This window comes from Stegostoma tigrinum, chromosome 11 (assembly GCF_030684315.1).
Source record: "Stegostoma tigrinum isolate sSteTig4 chromosome 11, sSteTig4.hap1, whole genome shotgun sequence".
Lineage (NCBI taxonomy): Eukaryota > Metazoa > Chordata > Chondrichthyes > Orectolobiformes > Stegostomatidae > Stegostoma > Stegostoma tigrinum.
The window spans coordinates 73,539,951-73,548,024 of record NC_081364.1 but is presented as its reverse complement, the minus strand read 5'-3'; positions in this window follow the sequence as shown (position 1 = coordinate 73,548,024).

The window sequence follows — 8,074 nt, the reverse complement described above, 5'->3', positions numbered from 1 at the left end:
TTCGGGACCACATGTGGATGTTGGTGAAGGTGACAGAGATATGGAGTTTATCAGAGTCATGGGAGGCGTAAGAGATGCAGCGGAGTATAGGTACAGCAGAAAATTTTAGAAATATGGTGAGTTGAAGGTGCTGGTGGAGATATGAAGTGGTGTATATGTTGGAGGCTGTCACTGAGAGGACGATGCAACAAGGGAAGAAGGTGATGACAGAATTTGGGAGCTGATGGATGAGGCGCCAGAGATTGGGGTGAGTAAATCCTGGAGGAGGTTTAGGGTTTTATGGGCAGGATGAAGCTACACAAATAGGAATGCGTGGCTAGAGACATTACAGAGATAGTGAGGCCTATGCATGCTAGAACAGCTTCCAGAGATTTTGTTTTTTTCATTCATTCACATAATGGCAAAAGGTGCAGTAACTGGTGGTGGCAGAGGAAAAGACAGTTGTATGAGCTGGAGGAGGTTAGATCGAAAGCACAGAGTGGAAGGGTTGGAGGAGGCTCGAGAGATAGAGAGAATTGTAGGCTCTGGTGAAGTTTTAGGGGCTGGTGGAGGGTGGCAGGATGAGGAACGTATGCATATGCTCGAGCAGGTTACAAAGGTATAGAGGAGTACAGGTGTTGGAAAATGTTACAGGGATTGGGAGCAGATGCAGATGCTAGAGAAGGTAAAAGAGATAAGGAGGTTATTGGAGCTGTTGCAGGCTACATAAATGTAGAGGTGTGTAAATGCTCAGAAAATTGTAGAATAGGGAGAGCTGAAGGAGCTGGAGGAGATATGAAGTGGAGTAGATGCCGCAGGAGGTTAATGAGAGGGGGATGGGACAGGGGAAAGGAGGCAATAAAAGAATTTGGGAGCAGTGTAGCTGATGGCTGAGTTTACAGAGATAGAAGGGTTTGAAATCTGGAGGAGGTTTGAGATTTTATAGACTGAAGGAAGCTACCGAAATCCAAATGCAGGGCCAGAGACATGACAGAGATAGCGAGGTCAGTGCATGCTAAAACAAGCTAAAGAGTTTGTTCTTTTTTTCTTTCATTCACAGGATGGAAGAGAGGCGCAGTCGCTGGAGGTTACAGAGAAACAAAGGGTTGTACGAGCTGGAGGAGGTTAGACAGAAAGGGAGGAGTGAAGCGGCTGAAGGAGGTTCGAGAGATAGAGAGGGATGTAGAGGCTGTAGGGGGTTGGATAGACAGGGAGAGTGAGTGGGGTTGTTGGGGGTCAGAGACGTATGGAGGGCAAAGGGGCTGGAGGAAGTTCGAGAGATAAGAAAACTATATGCGGCTAGGACATAAAAGAGATAGGTAGAGTGAGAGGGCCTGGATGAGGTGAGAGAGATCGGTATGTTGAAGGGGCTGGAGGATCTTATCGAAATACGTGGGGTGAGGCGACTGGATGTGGTGAGACATATAGGGAGGGATGCAGATGGAGATGGATGTAGCTCTTGGAGGCGATGACAAGAAAAGTTAGAGGGACAACTGAGCATTTTAAAAACTCCAAATTGCACAATGGCTTAATGGAGACCACTTTGTAGGAACCTGTGCCATAGACAAGGTACTGGGAGTGAGACCTTGGAGGGCCCAATCACAAGAACTATAGAATCAGTGTTATACAGCATAGTCCGTCCCTTTGGCCCCTTCAGTTGACAGCCACAAAAATAAAAAGCCCTGCAGACACTGCAAAGTCATCCTTGCTAACGTCTGGAGACTAGTGACAAAGCTGGGAGAGTCATCCTACAGAGCAGTCAAGCGACAATGTGACATAACGAAGCCTCATGGTGTCAGATCAGACTTTGACACAGAAATTTCTGGCTGAATCATTTCCCTGAACTGGTGGATCAGCGTTTCTCCACATTGAGCCGCACTTGGAGAAAGCACCGAGAGAGTGGGAAAGATGGAGAATGTATACAGTGTGGTTCATTTCAAAACCAGCAACAAGAGAGAATCAGCAACAGCACTGCTGTTTCAGATGGTTGGGTGTGAAAGCACATAGCTGCTGGGCTGGGGCAGCAACTGCTGGGGAAGGGCTGACTCAGAGGGGGAAACGTACTGGACCTCGTCTTCACCAATCTGCCGGATGCTGGTACATGGATCCATGACTCTATCAGTAACGGTGACTCCTGCACACACTATTTCAAGAGATGAAGTTCTACGTTTTACATTGGGAATACCCTCCATCATGTATATGACACTACTACTGTCCTAAATGGGCTAGATTTCAAATAAATGTAGCAACTCAACGCTGGGCTGTGTGAGGTGATATGGGTCACCAACAACAGCAGAAGTTTACTCCAGGACGATTTTGAATAGCATCACCCAGCATATCCCACACTTCATTACGACTATCAAGCCAGGGATCAACCCTTGTTCAGTGAATAACACAGGAGAGGCTGCCAATAGCAGAAGCAACCCTATTTAAAAATGAAGAGAAGACCACTTCCTCAGCAAATAGGACAAGCAGAAAATGATCGACAGATCAAAATGAACCCAGAACCAACGAATCAGACCTAATCTCTGCAATGCTGTGACATCCAGTCCTGAATAGTTTTGGGCAATCAAAGAACTCACTGGAGGAGGAGGAGGAGGAGGCTCCACAAATATCATCTTCCTCAATGATGGAAGAGCCCAGCAGAAAATGTAATAAAAACAGAAATTGCTGGAAAAGCTCAGCAGGTGTGGCAGCACCTGTGATGTAAACAAAATAGAGTGATTGTTTCGGGTCCAGCGACCCTTCCTTAGAAGAGGAGAAAAGACAAGTCCAAAACACTCACAACAATGTTCAGGCAGAAGTGTCGATGGAATGATCTGTTTCACTCTCCTCCAAAGATTCCTAGCATTACACGAGGCAGTCTTCAACTAATTCCATTCATTTTCTGTGATATGAACAAACAGCTGGAGGGACTGGATAATACAAAGGCGGATCCACCAGCTAATTGGGGGCGATTCAGCAGGAGGTTTCCTCGTCAAAGTTTGATCTAACACCCTGGCATTGTTGCCATGAAAAACAATTGTGTAAATATTAGCACATATATTAATACAAGGGAAAAATAATTGTATGCCTTTAAAGTCCTTGCACTTAATAATCATTTGATCTTGGGTGTGGCAACAAGCGTTATCATTCCAAAGTCCCTCACTGTGATTTGTGCACTGTTTGCTCATATGTTTATCATAAAATTGAACTGAATAAATGGGTAGATGTGTGCTTTTTGGACAATCAGAAAGTGGTTATTATCGAAGAATGGTTGCATTCAGTGATGTGACTTTGCTATTAATAGTTAGAATGCTGAGAACATTTCCATAGAAATTTATATTTCCAGTCACACGCAAGTATGTTGGTTTGAGAAAATGCTGACCATCATTGTCACTGCACAATTCAGTTTGGACACTGATGTGTGGAGCTGACATGCACTGGATATTGTTAATAAGGGATTCAATGAAAGGCAACGCATGCTGCAGGAGTCCATCACCTTTATAACGCCTTCATTCAGGATCGGGTCAAAGATGCACAATTAGAGGAGTTAGTTGGCACATCAGAAGTCATCAACAGGGATAAACTTATGAGGCGTGGTTTTTGGCAGGTAATTTTTCACAAATGTTAAACTGCATTTGGACTAGTACTGAGTCTGGTGCTAGTTCATTGGCCAAGCTGCCCCATGCACTTCCTTGTTGTTCAGAGATGCTTCTAAAGTTCTGTTGTGTGCCATTGTGTGAATACCAGTCCAAGTCCGGTTTAGTTACTCTTGGGACAGATTTAGGAGATGGCCAGTGTTTTGGAGGTAGTGGTGAGGCCCGGTAACACAGCAGCTGAGAATTTAGTGTTTTTGTTCAAGTTTATTTTTCACAAATTTGCTGACTGCAAGATGATGTGTTCACTGACCTGAACGTGATTCAACTGTTCACCACAGTCACTAAATTCTGTATAATTAGGTGTGTACTCTGGTAGTTTAATTATTGTCACTTCAGTTGTTTCCAAATGAAAAAAAAAACATTGCATTTGCTTTACTTTAAAAATATAAGAAGTAAAGTGATATTAACTCTTTGCTGTTATAAATGTAAAAATGGGCTGCATTATATTTTCATGGAAGAATTAAGCAACAGTCAGACATTGACTGTAGAGCAGGATTATGTCACAGGCAAAATCATCACCCTCTCTGCTAGTTCCTGTCCATTTGACCAGACAGAACCAGGCAGAGGGGACAGCGACTTGGTATCTAGTCACTATAGTGCTCAGCACTGACGTCTGAAAGTAATTGATTGAAAACGATGCGGAGTGTAACCTCAATGTCATGCCATGTTCCTGATGTCACTGGGGTTACACTCATCTAGCAAAGTCTTACCTTTCTGACGCTTCAGACTAAGCTATGAAAAAAATCTTGATATTGTAAGTAGGACATTTTTATCCATTGATTTTGGCAGGCACTAGCAGGGGCAGACTTTATTTGTCATCACCAAGTCTGCAGAAGGTGACACAGAGCTGCCTTCCTGAAACTCTTCTCATCCAAGTGATGCAGATGTATGCATCGAGCTGTTTATAAGGAGATACCAAGGATTTTTTTGCCATATTATAGTGAAGGAACAACAATTTATTCCCTCTCCAGGAAGACATGTAACTTGAATAACAACTTGAAGAGACTGGGTTTCCCACTGCTCACTCAACGACATTACCAGTGCAGGATTCTCTTCAATTCTCATTGGTCATAGTTTTCTTTCTTCAGGGCACTTGATGCCGCAATGAGTCAAGTAAAGCTGGTGGAATGGGAAGTTACTCTGATCTCAGTTTGAGTGACATTGGAACATCATCTGAAACAATAAAGAGCGAAAGTACAGAACACAGTATTTTTGAATAATGTGCTCACTACCTCACAATATTCCAAAGAAGTTTTAGGCACAGACTTCCGATTCTGTCAGGTGACATTTGTCTTATTCTTGATTAGGCTGTTTGGTTAAATGCCCTGTCAGAGGGCAAGAACGAAGCTTCACTCTGTTTGACTGTGAACAAAACTATCCCATTTCCAGCACATCAGACAGTGGCAAGCATACACTGCTCTCTGCTCCTAGTGGGCATTCAGCATTTCAACCTCATCATTCACTGATGACCAATAGCAACATGGAAATCAGCAACTTCTATCATCCGAGTTGAAGGATAAAAAGGTAAAGAGAGGATGGGGAGGTGGGAGAAATCAGGACAGAGGAATGACATGCAGTGGGTGTGGTAGAAGCGGAGTGTGAAGGGAGACGGTCAGTGGAAGGGTATGTAGCAGCAGAAGGGGCAGTGCAAGGGAAGCAGAAGTATAAGGAAGGAGGAAGAGAACTGGCAGGTGAAGTATGAGTGACCACGAAAAGCATGTATTTCAAGAAGAAAGATTGATGGGCAATCAAACATTGCTGTTCAAGAAAATTGGATTCTGATTTCCATTGAAAATTAAGGAAATATTTCTCATGTTTCTTTTCCAACGCTTGATTCTTGTTCAGATTTTACACTGTTTCGGTATTTCTGTATTTCCATCAAGTGCAGATGAAATGTTATTCTCCCCACCCCCCAACCCCGACTCCCGTGCAATGTCTTCACATTTTTTTCAAGGTAGACATGACAATATGGTGTGATTGCCTACAATGTGTCCGTAATGTAGAATTTAATTGTATCTTTCTCCTCATTACTCGCTCTCTCACACAATCTTCAAGAATGAGGCTGTGTCCATCCTGCAGTTGAATAATTCCTTAAGCTCTGACTATTGCAGGGACAGTTACAAAAAACATGCTCCAGGTCCATGCAAAATATAAAAGTTTCAGGGCAAAATACCAAAACCTAGCCCAGCATTAATGACATCAAAGCCGTCGGAATATAACATGCAGAATGGGCAGAATGTTGGAGGATAATTCAACTCCATGTCCAAAATAATATTTGTGTCTCCCTCATCAAAGAACTCAACTGTATCACACTGTAAATTCACCAAAATAATAGAATCAAGAGATTGGAATTTTATATTCTTCCTCTGTGAATAATAGCTGGAGAACAGGAAGAAAATCAAGGTTAATTTTGTGATATTTGTAAATAATAGACAATAGGTGCAGGAGTAGGCCATTCGGCCCTTCAAGCCAGCGCCACCATTCATTGTGATCATGGCTGATCATCCACAATCAGTATCCTGTTCCTGCCTTATCTCCATAACACTTGATTCTACCATCTTTAAGAGCTCTATCCACCTCTTTCTTGAAAGTATCCAGAGAGTTGGCCTCCACTGCCTTATGGGGCACAGCATTCCATATATCCACCATTCTCTGGGTGAAGAAGTTTTTCCTCAACTCTGTTCTAAGTGGCCTACCCCTTATTTTTAAATTGTGTCCTCTGGTTCTGGACTCACCCATCGGGGAAACATGCTTCCTGCCTCCAAAGTGTCCAATCCCTTAATAATCTTATTATGTCTCAATCAGATCCCCTCTCATCCTTCGAATCTCAACTGTATACAAGCCCAGTCACTCCAGCCTTTGAACATATGATAGTCCCGCCACTCCGGGAGTTGACCTCGTGAACCTATGCTGGGCTCCCTCAGTAGCCAGAATGTCCTTCCTCAAATTAGGAGACCAAAACTGCACACAATACTCCAGGTGCGGTCTCACCAGGGCCCTGTACAGCTGCAGAAGGGCCTCTTTGCTCCTATACTCAATTCCTCTCGTTATGAAGGCCAGCATGATATTAGCTTTCTTCACTGTCTGCTGTACCTGCATGCTTGATGATGATGAGAATGTGGGAGATGGTGGATGGAGAGGATATGATAAATAATTTTGTGGATGTCACAAAGATTAGCCGGGTGTTTCACAGTAAGGAGGACAGGGCGATATAAACAGGCTGTTCACGTGGCCAGAACCGTGTGATGAAATTTAACACTGATAAATGTGAGTTAATGCACTTCAAAAGTAGCAAGGCAAGAAAATACTCAAACTGTGAAGAGAGACTAGATTTGTTCACGATTATCTTTGGAGCAGAGCAAGTTGAGGGGGGAGCCTGATCGATGTGTGTAAGAGCATGAGAGGTACAGACAGGGTGAACAGACAGCAGCTGTTCACCTTCCACGAAGGGTCAAGAACAAGGGGGCACACTTTTAAAGTGAAAGGTAAGAGAATGAGAAAGGATTTGTGCAATTTGCGTTGAATCCAGAAGGTAGTATGTGTCTGGAATGCACTGCTTAGGAAGGTGGCTGAGGCAGGTAACATCACAAACTTTAAAAGCACTTGGATCAGCACCTGGTGGTGCAGTCTCAATGGGCCTTTTCTCAGTTGTACGATTCCATGTGGTGGCAGCCATAAAAGCTCTGATGTATTCCGAAGTACCAGCCAACGGCACTTGTTTTTCAGTTTCATCAGCTGTGCTCAGTAAATGGTTATTTTACAAATCAGCATCATCTCATGGAGTATTGGCACTAACTCAATCTTGGACATCCCAGCCATGTCTGAAAACATCCAGGAAGTTCCAAATGGTCAGTGCGAGATTATTCCAGCTGTTTGCCACTATCACTTTAACTAAACCAATGGCACGGATACAGCTTTTCCTTCATTATAACAAATACTTTTAGCTGTAAGGGTGTCATTTCTCAAAAGAAGATTAAGCTCCTTCCTCCCACATACGCACTTTGAGAATGGACATGTTTTCCTGCCAGTTGCGAACTCCCATTCCCCTCCAGTGCTCATGAACTCGTTGACCGTTTCAGTGATCTGGTTTCATGTTCCTGCGAGTCGAAGTTGCATTTCGAAGACAATATTTCTGTTTTTGCCAGGATTGTGAATGATCAAAGCAGACCATTCCTGACAGGGAGGAAAACAGTATCTCTCAGCACGGTTTCACAATCCTCAGTTCCTGCAGCAGTCGATAACTTTCTTCCAAAATATGTGGACACCATTCAGGTTTTGCTGATGAATGTCTAACAAGAATAGTTCTTCAAAACTGCAGGGCAGTTGCCACATCCAACACGAGGTAATCCAAAAGCTCCTCTTTGATTTTCAGCATGAAGATCAACTTCCAACGAAAAATATCCTGTGTGCAACTGCTGATCAGAAATTCAACTGGCGCAGCCATCTAAAAGAGC